Consider the following 12,083-nt stretch of genomic DNA (forward strand, 5'->3'; position numbering starts at 1 on the left):
GCGTCCCACCCTGGGTGTGTTCCCCAGGCCCAGGGCTAGGCCTCAGCTTGTAGCAATCCCATTTGAGACAAGTGGTTTTGTTCTCTGTGTGTAATTGCTTTTTGTTTTTGTTTTTGTTTTTGTTTTTGTTTTTGTTTTTGTTTTTGTTTTTGTTTTTGTTTTTGTTTTTGTTTTTGTTTTTGTTTTTGTTTTTGTTTTTTTGTTTTTGTTTTTGTTTTTGTTTTTGTTTTTGTTTGTTTTTGTTTTTCGGTTTCTGCATAGCTTAAAGGGGGTTAGAGGTGATGGAGGTGATCGTAGTGTGTGACCAGTAGGTGGCTTGTCCACTTCTGGCATAGGGTGATCCTCTGTTTTCTGGAAGGCTTTTATTTTCTTTTAGATACCCCAGTGATCCTAATGCATGTCTAGCAGGTGGCATAACTGTTGCTGTCATGGGGTGAGCTGGAGTTTTTTGTTTCCTAAATCCCTTCGTTAGTTTACACGTGAAGCTTTCACCAAGAAGGACTCCATCTGCAAAGGAGAAACTTTCGATGACACACCACTGAAGAATACAGATGGACCATTGATGAAAACAATGGACACCGGCAGAACTTCTTTTCCACTGAATGGAATGCGGGCAGCGGATGGAGGACCGTTGAAAAACACAGCCTGTTTTTATTGGAGACCCCAGGAGGAAGATAGAGACTTCCACAACCAACTTACCTTTATAAAAGAGGTAATTTTGGGTCTCCTTGGTCTTACTGTGGAGGACGTTATTTGCATTTAACGGAATAACCCGCTGTGGTTCTTTGACGTCACTTTAACTACAGAACTTTGTTTTAAAAGGATGGTTGAGAGTTGCAGAATCCTCGCCGATCATTCTGCATTGAAATCTTATGATGTTGAGAACCGCTGGGTTAACAACCAGCGCATAGTGACTGTGCATGTTTTTAACCCTTTTATTAAGGCGGAGTCGATACGAGAATTTTTACAAAGGTATGTTGAAGTTCTGCCGGGTCACAAAGACATGAGGGATGAACTTGGTTTCTGGTATGGGAAAAAAACAGTTTCGGGTACGTTTGCTCCCTGATCCACAAGGTTTTGATGAGTTTCACCACCCACCCGCTACTTTTAATTTGGGCACAAGCAAGGGCTATTTATTTTATTCTAACCAGCCACCCTTCTGTTGAGTGTGCCCGGGGTTTGGGCATACGGGGGCTGAGTGCACCAATATGCGGTGCAATAACTGTTTGGAGAAAGGTCATATGACTAGAGATTGTAATGGTCCATGCAGGTGTAATATCTGCGGGGCAGAAGATTATCCTGCCCACACCTGCTCTCAGAGGAAACCCACCTATGCCGATGCCATGTCAAGGAGCCGGGTGTCTGGTGGAAGGGAGGAAGAAATGTTGGCTCAACCTAATGTTGCTGAGCAGCAGGCGCATGCAGAGTTGGCAGTAGAGAAGGAACACCTGATGTTTGTGACCCCAAGGACCACACCCACCAAAGCCCAGAGTACCCCAAAGGATACAAATAGGAAAAGGAGTAAAGGCCCTACTCCAAAGGAATACAAGAAGAGCAGAAAAGAGGAGGGGGTGAGCAGGAAAGAGGAAAAGCCAGCAGCAAAGGTGGAGGAGGACCGAGACCAGTGTTTGCTGGTAGGGGATGGAAGCCATACGGATTGGCCGGTTGTGGCTGTACCCCCCTATAGTATGATGAGTTCCCCTCTTTATTCAGACCAGAATGATGATATCAGTGAGCAGCCATATGTTGTTGTAGACTTTCAGAGTATGACAGAAATGTCGGGAGGGGAATGATTTTGTTTTAAATTTGTTTTTAATGAATTTTAGTAGGGTTTTTTTTTATTGTTCTGATGGTTGGCTAATTATTTAATTTGCCCCTTTTATGGCAGATTTTAAAATTTTAACCTTAAACGTCAGAGGACTGAAGAATGTCTTGAAAAGAGCAGGAATGTTTGACAGGCTTGCATCCTTTACCTTCCATCTATGTTTTTTACAGGAAGTCCATCTTCGAGACCAGCAGGATGTGGCTGTATTCTTTTTGGGTTGGAGGAAAGGTAGCTCATACTAGAGTGCAGGTGACATCCACTCAACAGGTGTTGGCATTCTCTTTGGAGAACGAAGCTTTGAGAATGTAAGCACGTTTACAGTTCTACAGGGTAGAGTGGGATTGGGAGTGGACGCCACCTGAAGGGGACAGTGCATCTGTGCAATGTATGTCTGCGCTCCGGTAGAGGCCGCATCCCGCGTATCTCTCTTAGAAGAGTTCACCCCCTTTTGTGTCTGTAATAGACACTTAATAATTGGGGGGATTTTAATATATATCTGGAGGATAAAGAGGATCTTAGCATCAAACATTTTGAGAATTTTATGCTCAGATTTGGTCTTTCTGATGGTTTTAAAGTATGCAATCCCAGTTATCTGGGCATTGCCTGGTCTAGAGGAGCACAAAGTCGCCTGGATTACATTTTAGCTTAAGACTCTGTTGTTTTCAAACGGGTTCATCTCTCTCCGACGGACCATTTGATGGTAGAGGCTATGGTTTCCATAGAGGCCCTGTTGCATGGTCCTAGGTATTGGAAACTGGACGTAGATCTTTCAAAGGAGAAAGAGTACAGGGACCTTTTGTATGAGCATTTTAAGGTATGGCAGGAGCGCAAATCTTTCTGTAGCTCTGCTTCAGATTGGTGGGAAGCCACCAAAACAAAGGTGTGAACCATTACTAGGCAGTACTGTCTTCATAGGAGGGTTCGATCTTGCACAGCCATGCGGAAAGTGGAGAAAAAGTTGGGAAAGCTCTATGCTCACCATAATAATGGAAAAGATTTTAACAGTGACAGAGAAGCGGAATTAAAGGCAGAATTAAGGCAACTATATGACCAGCAAGCTAGTGCTCTCCTTGCAAGAGTCCGAATAAAAGAATTGGAGGCAGATGAAAAATGTTCCTCCTTTTTTTTTCATAAAACGAGGGGCTTTCAACGTGATATTGGTTTTACTTTTTTGCGAACTAGGCAATGAGAGCTGGTTAAGGATATGGCCGGGATGACTGAGGTTGCTACAGAATTTTACGAAAGTCTTTTTAAGGTAAAGGAAACTGACCCTGTCACAGGGGATTCCTTTTTACAGCATTTGCAGGCGACCCTCCCGGCTGATTCCCGGGCTTGCCTAGAGGCACCCATCACTCTGGGGGAACTGTCTGAGGTGCTCTCCAGAATGAACCGAAGGAAAGTCCCAGGTTTGGATGGACTGCCGGTGGAATTTTATTCCACATTTTGGGATGTTCTGGGCCCTGTCTTCCTTGAGGTTGTGGAATAAGTGCTGACCCGAGGTAAGTTAACGGACAGCATGAGGTCGGGGGTTTTATCCTTGTTGCATAAGAAAGGCGATAGAGCCGACCTGAGCAACTGGAGGCCCCTGACCATGCTGTGTGTCATCGTAAAGTTAATTGCTAAAATCCTAACCGAGTGTCTGAGGAAGGTTATGACCCTCCTGGACCATGAAGACCAGACGTGCGGGGTTCCCAAGTGTTCGGCAGTCTGAAATTTACATCTTATTAGAGACGCAATCGTCTGGGTGGAAGACCAAAGAATTCCCCTACCGCTGGTCAGCCTGGACCAGAAAAAGGCGTTTGATCGGATGGACCATACTTATATGTTTAACGTTTTGGGCAGATTGGGATTAGGCACCCCCTTTCTTGGGTGTGTTCGAACAATTTATAACGAGGTTGGTAGCCGGGTTCTTAGTAATGGCTCTCTCAGGGAGTGGTTGCCCCAGACGAGTGGGGTCAGACAGGGGTGTCCACTCTCTCCCCTCCTCTATGTTTTGTACATGGAGCCATTGGTGACAGCAATTAGGGCCCACCTGGATATAGATGGGTTGCTCATTCCAGGAGGCGGGGGTAGGACTGTTAAGTTGGCCCAGTATGCAGATGACACAGTCCTGTTTGCGTGATCCGACCTCTTACTTGCCCAGGTGCTGCACCTGACTCAGACGTTCGGTAGGGCCTCAGGTTCAGCACTCAACCTCAGGAAGACAGCCGTAAAGTACTTTGGATTCTGGGAAGTGCAAAAAGACAACTTTGATGGTTTCTCACTTTGTAGCTGTCCCCTCAGAGTGCTGGGTGGGAGTTTTCTTTCAAAAGGAGCAGCCCGAGTCAACTGGGAGGAGCATCTTGCGATAGCTAGGCAGAAGATGGGGCTGCAGAAGGCAAGGTCCCTGTCCTTCCTGTGTAAAGTACTGATCTTGAAAGCTGACGTCCTCCGGACCTTACTTTATTTGGCTCATGTCTACCCCATGCCTTGCAATTTAAGGAAAGGGTTTGTGAGAGACGTTTTTGGCTTGGTATGGGGTGGGAAGCATGAGTTTTTGAGGAGGGAGGTGATGTACCTAGGGAAGGACAGGGGCTGAAGAGGGGTCTCTGATTTCCCCCTAAAATGTGATTGCCTCTTTTTCGTGCAGTTTCCATTTGGCAACTCCCCTGGAACACCCACACCAGCATTTTGTTCGTCTCTGGCTGTCTTTCCCATTGCGGCATTTGGTGAATTCGTGGTCCAATGCTGGACCAAAGGCCGAATCTCTGCCAGATCACTATAAGCAGATGGTGAAATGGAGCAAAATCATTCCGACAGACACTGACGCAAATACCCTCCTCAAGCACAAAGTGGTATATAATCCTTTGTTGGAGAGTGATGTTAGGTCTTAGGAAAGACATTTGGGCCCGAATTCAGCCAAAGGGGCTTGACAATAGGCTGCAGGATCTAAACTGGCAGTGCCTCCATGAAAGACTACCCATAATGGAGAAACTTTATAGGTACGGGTTGACCGGACGTCCCAACTGCCCGCGACCCCCGTGTTTGGGTGCGGAAATGATTAAACCCGTTTTTTGGGATTGCAGTTATGCCGGGACAGTCTGGTCATTGGTTGAGCCCTTGTGAGGAGAGTTAGACGGCGAGATGGCATTGATTTCTGATAATATCATGAGGGGACTGTCCCCCAAGGTAAGCAAAGCAATCTCTGGTAGGATTTGGTTGATTGTGAGTTTGACATAGAAAGAATTGTGGAATGCACGCATTGACCTTGTCTGAACGGGGTTGAAAATGGAAGCTTATGGTGTCATTTTAAAAATCCGAGCTGAACTGAAGCTCAGAATACAGCGGGATCTGATTGCCTGGGGCTACCAACAGGCAAAGGACAGATGGAAAGGACTCATGGATAAATGTGTCTGAAGCTCTCAAAATGGACGTCTGATTTATGGAACTGCATTCTTTTAAAACAAATTGTACTTTCTTGTATCTTACCCCTTTGTACATTTATTTTATATTTGTTTAATGTGTGGTTTTTATTTGTACAGTATTTTATTCACAGAATTTTGTAGCTTTGTGTCATTTTATTTAGAGATTTTAATGGCCTTGTTTTATCAGGTTATTTTGTGCGCTTTTAGCCTATTATATTGATGACTAAACATGTGTATGTCTGCTTTATATTTATTTGTCTGTTTTGAGGGGTATGATGAAGTTTTCTACTACTTTTTAGAAGTATTTTATGTGTTTTGAAGGATGCATGTATATGACATGATGACTTCAGTTGAGCTGCTACTGAGGGACAGTCCTTTTGTGGGTATATTGGTGTGGGGAGGACATGGGTCAGTTATATGTTTTGAAGCCAGGAAGGGGGATAGTTATGGGAAAGACTGTTATTTTCTTGATAATGTATTTTATGTAATGGCTGTTTAGTAATTTTGCTGACCAACTGTAGGAAAATGGTTTTCAGTTCGTTTGATTGTGGATTTTTTGATGTTTGTTTTTGGTTGTGTATTTTATTGGTAACTTTATTAAAAAAAGTTTAATTATAAAAAAACTGTTCTCTGCCTTTTACCTAAGATCAAGTGTAGTGCTGTGGTTTTGTCACCAGGGGGCAGAAGAGAGCTTTACTACAACATAACCCTTTTAAGGGCTTTCCTTGTCCTTATCAACTCATCCTTGGGTTGCACTGGAGGATGAAGGCCCTGCAGACGTCTGTGGGGAGACTGGCGATGGGAACAAAGACGACAACAACAGCTACAGCCAGGAAGATGACAGCCTCGGCAGAGAAGACAGCGGTGAGGATGAAGACGACCGCTGGGGGGCAGGTGAGGCCTTTTTCTCCAGGAAAGCAGCATTGTGCTTCTCTTTTTTGGGAGTCGCCCACCCAGAAGAGCTCCCCAGAAGAAGGCTCAGTCAGGATGCCAGAGCCCCAACGCAGGTTGCAGGAGGACCGGTAGTGGAGGCAGCGGCAGAAGCGGCGAATCCGAACATTACAGCGGAGCTGACGAAGGAGGAGACGACATATGTAAGGATGGAAGCGACAACGGCCTCGGCTGCAGAAGATGCGGCCAGGCTCGAGAAGAACCTTGCTACCCCGAGTGGATCATCGGAAGAGGAGAAGCAGCCTGGAGCACTTGCGGCTCTGAGGATGAAGCATACAACTCGCTTCAGATGGCAAAACTCTGAGGTAACAGAGGATTTCCCGGACTGTGTAGGGTTTATCAGGGAATTCATCTTTAGAAAGTTGGGTCTGACCACTGCACAAGTTGTTTGTATTCAAAGAAATGGACCCCAGCGGTTTGTCGACGTTACTGTCCTCGCAGATGAAACCTATCAGAGAATGGTGGAAATTTGTAAGAAGGGGAAGGACTTGGGGTTAAAGCAATACAAGACTGAGCACCTTTGGTGGACGGATAGAAGGATAATTACCGTCCACGTTTTCAACCCCTTTGTCCCTGCCGAGGCCGTCTGTGCTTTTATTCAGCCCCATGTCGATCTTTTACCTGGCCACAGGGAAATCAGAGGTGAGTTTGGTATATGGAATGGGTGCAGACAGTTTCAGGCATACCTGTGTCCCAAGCCTGTGGCCCCTGATGGGCTCCATCATCCTCTGGCGTATTTTACCATACAGAATAGTAAGGCTTACCTCTTTTACCCCCAGCAGCCTCCCTTCTGCAGGCTCTGCCAGGGTCAGGGGCATACAGCAGAAGCATCCAAAAACATGAAATGTAGGAACTGCTTAGAGACCGAGCATTTCACCAGAGACTGCAAGGGCCCCCGCCGCTACAACATTTGCTGCAGTGAAGATCACCTGGTTTGTCTCTGTCCGCAGTACAGACCCTCATATGCAGATGCCTTTTCCAGAAGCGGGGTGTCTGTGGAGCAGGGTTTCCAGGTATTAACTTTGGTGGAGAACAAAGCTGAAGTGATGGAGACAGCAGTGGAAATGCTGGCGGGGGCTGGAGAAGCCCTTGACGAAGCTAGTAATGTCCGTGGTGCAAGCCCTGCCCTTACCCTGGTGGAGATTCAAAAGCGGAAATAGGAAGATTCAACTCCAAAAAAACAAAAGAAGAAAAAGTCTGGAAGGGAGGCTGCGGCACCGGAGGGGGGCCCTTTGCCAGCCGGGCCCCCTTCGGAAGAAGGCCGGGACCGTTCCTCCTCCCTGGAGGAGAAAGATGCTGTGTGGGCCCTGCGTGACTCCCTGTCAACGTCGTTGAGTCAGCGGTCATCGTATGAGAGAGGACGGGCAACGCCCAACTCTGAGGCGTACCTGCCAGACGGGGATTCTTGTGGGGCAGCGAAGGCGGGGTCTTCTGGGGAGGAGTTTTTAATGGATTGAGAAAGGGCTGGTTTTTAACTTCATTTCAGTGTTATTTAATCGTTTTATTTGGTTTTTTAATAACATACCCCAATGGCTGATTTTAAAATTTTAACTCAACATCAGGGGGTTAAAAAACAAAGTAAAAAGAACTGCTTTGTTTAACCAATTTGAGTCCTATGCCTTCAACTTGTGTTTTATGCAGAAAGTCCACCTCTGGGACCAGCGGGACGTGACTGTCTTCTCTCAAGAATGGAGGAAGGGTGAGTCCTACTGGAGCGTAGGTGGCATCCACTCTGCAGGTGTGGGAATATTTTTTGGGTACCGTGCCTTTCATTGTTCATGCTGGCCGAGTGTTGAGGGTGGACGTCACGTGGAGAAGTTTGCACTTACGTGTTCTGTGCATCTACGGTCCGGTGGAGGTCAAGTCCCGCGTTGCTCTGTTTGAAGAACTGGTCCCTCATTGTGTGACTGACAGACATCTAATAATAGGAGGAGACTTCAACATTTTTCTTGAGGGCAAGGATGATGCTCGTATCAAACATTTTAAAAACTTTATTAGCAGTTTTAACCTCACTGACAGTTTTAGGAAACGCAACCTCACCGATCCGGGTATTACCTGGCACAACAACCACGGTGCCTGCAGCCGTTCAGATTACATTTTAGCATCGCCCTCTGGCCAGGTTGGGGCTACTTGAAGATGAATATTTGAAGTTCTGCAAGAAAAGGAGTTTAGAGACCTTTTTTTATGAGAATTTTTCATTGTGGCAGGATTTCATGGATTTTTACCCCTCAGCAGCTGAATGGTGGGAGGGGGTCAAGGCGAAGTCAAGGTGGTGACCCTCACCATCAACTACCGTATCCAACGTGCCGCTTTGCGACATCAGGATATCAGCTTGCTTGAGGAGGAACTCCAGGGGATTTATTCTTGCCACAATAACAGAGCGACTTTTTATTATGATAGGGCTGTGGAGATAAAGGCTATTTTAAGGCAGCTGCATGAGCAGCAGGCCAAAGCCTTTCTGTTTGGTGCCAGAGTTAAGGAGGTAGAGGAGAATGAGAAGTGTACCTCCTACTTTTTTAATAAGGTGAAGGACTTGAAACGTAAGAGAGGTTTTACTTCTCTGCGGAACCAGCAGGGTGAGTCCTTCACCGACACCACCCAGATGTTAGAGGTTGCATCTTGCTTTTATAGAAATCTTTTTAAAGTCAGGGAAACGGACCCAGTGACGGAAAGGAGGTTTTTAGATAATTTGACGTCATGTGTTACCGAGGATGCCCTTGGCGGCTTAGAGAGCCCCATCACTTTGTTCGAGCTGTCAGAGGCACTTGGTAAGATGAATTGGCGCAAGGTTCCCAGCCTCGACAGTTTACCAGTGGAATTTTATTCCACGTTTTGGGACATCTTGGGGCCGGTTTCTTTGCGCGTTGTCGAGGAGGTGCTGGGCAGGGGCATGCTTACTAAGAGGATGAGGACAGGGATGCTCTCCTTGTTGCACAAAAAAGGCGATAAATCCGATCTTGCCAACTGGAGACCCCTTACGATGCTTTGTGTCGATGCAAAGATCATAGCGAAAGTCCTGACTGAGCGCCTGAGGAAGGTAATGGCCGACCTGGTCCACCAGGACCAGACGTGCGGAGTACCCAGGTGTTCTGTGTTCTGGAATTTGCACCTGCTCTGGGATGCGATCGCCTGATGGGAGGACCAAAGGGTACTTCTCGCGCTGGTTGGTTTGGACCAGGAAAAGGCGTTTGACCAAGTGACTTACCGCTTCCTAATTAACACCTTGAGCAGATTGGGCTTTGGCCCTAATTTCCTGAGGTGGGTGCGTGTGCTCTACAGCGAGGTAGGTAGCCGAATCAGTATCAATAGTTCCCTTGGGGGTTGGGTGCCCACTCTTCCCGCTCCTTTATGTTTTTTACATTGAGCCGCTGGTGGTTGCCATACACGCCCACCCGGGGATTGACAGTCTGCTTCTGCGAGGTGGTGGTGGTGGTGAGGTGGTGAAGCTGGCCCAGTACGCGGACGACACCACATCATTCCTGTGCTCAGACCAGGCGCTCGGCCTGGTTTAGGCGTCTGGGTGTGCCTCAGGCTCAACGCTAAACCTCAACAAGTCTCTTGTCAAGCTCTTCGGCAGCTGGAAACAGAGAGAGACTGCATCGGTGGTTTTTCCCTATGTGAGGGTCCTCTGAAGGTGCTGGGGGTCAACTTTCTTTCGGAAGGTGCTGCCAGGGCCAATTGGGAAGAACGTTTGATCAAAGCTAGATGGAAAATGGGTTTGTGGAGGCAAGGTCCCTCTCCTTAATGGGGAAAACATTGGTGCTGAAGGTGGACATCCTTCTCACATTGCTCTACCTTGCGTAGGTGTACCCCTTGCCCTGAACAATGCGGAGAGGACTCACAAAGGATGTTTTCGATCTGATCTGGGGGAGGGATGTGCCTGACATTTCCTCTTAAATTGGATTGTCTCTTCCTCTCCCAGTTATGTAACCGACTGGCAGCTCCGATTGAGCATCCCCACCAGTACTTTGTGTGTCTTTGGTTGGCGCTTTCGATGCGCCAGTTGGTGAAGTCCTGGTCCAACACCGGGCCAAATGCCGAGATCCTGCCTGCCCATTACAGCCACGCTGTAAAGTGAAGTAAGACCACGACGGCCGGGGCCGAGGCAGAGACCCTCCTTAACCACAGGGCCTTGTATAAGGCCTTGATCGAGAGGAGAGGAACTCAAGTTCTTCTGGGGCTCAAGGAGGGCACCTGGGCCAAGATTCAGCCAAAGGGTCTTGATCATCATCTGCAAGATTTGAACTGGCATCGTTTACACAGTAAGTTGCCGATCAAAGTAGTCCTGTACAGGCACAAATTGATCAGCCACCCACTCTGCCCGTGACTCCAGTGTGGCGACAGTGAAACTCTCGCACATGCCTTTTGGGACTGCTGTCAGGTGCGGGAGGACAGTCATTTGGTGACTCCCCTGTGCAGCAAGCTTGATCTGCAGATGGCACTCAGAATGCAGCAGCCACCCGGTCGTGGCTGGTGATTAGCGTGGCCAAGCAAATGCTCTGGAACACAAGAACCCAGCTGGTCCAGACAGGGGTAGACTTGGGCATCCAGGGTGTGTATCATAAAATCTGGGCTGACGTAACGTTTAGGATGGAGAAAGATGTCACTCAATGGGGTTACTCAGAAGTCAAAGAGAACTGGAAGGGCCTTTTTTGACCCTACATCTTTGTGGCAGATCCTCCATCCTGGGGTAAATAACACATGTCCTTTCGCACTTACAAAACACCGTAACCCCTATTTTTGGTGAATTCAAGTGTTGTGTTTTGTGGTGTGTTATGTGTTTTATGTTAGGTGTAGGGTTTCTAATTCTTTATGGCACATTTTATTTAATTTGCACTATTTTAAAAATTTATAGCACTTATTGCACTTTTAAGTAGTTACCTATAAATGACTACGTTTGGTATGTTAATATTAATCATCTATTTATTTGTTGTTATTTATTTATTTATTTCCTTTAATTTAGTGTAGTATAGCTTGTTGTGTGGGTGCATGTTGTGTTCTAATTCTGTATAGGTATTTTATTATTCACCTATCCCACTAAAACAACAATAGGGGAGACGTGTTGCAAAAAGGGAATCACCCAAAATGGTAGGTAAGGTGTGCGGTAACACCCTGGGAAGAGGCCTGGGTACCGCCCCTCTTGAGCGGTGAATTTTACCGGATAAGTTGCCTTTTAATTATTTATTATGTATGGTTTTAAGCCTTGGGGTATGTTCTTAGTGTTTCAAAGGTTCTGCCAAGCGGTCTTTATATTAGCTGGTTTTATTGATTTTTATTGTTTTATTTTAAGTTTTATTATTTGCATGGCAGTTTTTACGATTAATTTATTTATTGAATAAAGATTTTAATTACTGGAAATGATGAATGGAGATACTCATTCCTGTTGAGTTGGACAGTGTGTTGAACCAGACACCCTTGGGGAGCTGGTGATCCATTCTGATCCGAGAGAAATATAAAACTATTTGTGGCCTCTTGTGGCCTTATATATTGCAGGCAAAGATTGCACAGATTGTTAGGATTAAAACTTTATTTCCACGTTTAAAAAAAATAATAATTTTAGAACATAAGGGGGGTGGGCACCTGGACCCCCAGAGGTTTTTCTCCCTCGACTTTCAGTTGGGAGTTTTTTGTTCCTTTCCCCATGGGGGTGTGGTGGCATGGTGGCGCGGTGGGTTGGACCACAGTCCTCCTCTCCGGTGGGTCTGGGGTTCGAGTCCCGCTTGGGGTGCCTTGCGACGGACTGGCGTCCTGTCCTGGGTGTGTCCCTTGCGCCCTGTGTTGCCAGGTTGGGCTCTGGTTCCCTGTAACCCCGTATGGGACAAGCGGTTCTGAAAGTGTGTGTGTGTTCCTTTCCCCTGTGGCCAGTAGGCATACTTATAACTTTGATAAATGCATTGATAATC

Source organism: Scleropages formosus, chromosome 13, assembly GCF_900964775.1.
Source record: "Scleropages formosus chromosome 13, fSclFor1.1, whole genome shotgun sequence".
Classification (NCBI taxonomy): Eukaryota; Metazoa; Chordata; class Actinopteri; order Osteoglossiformes; family Osteoglossidae; genus Scleropages; species Scleropages formosus.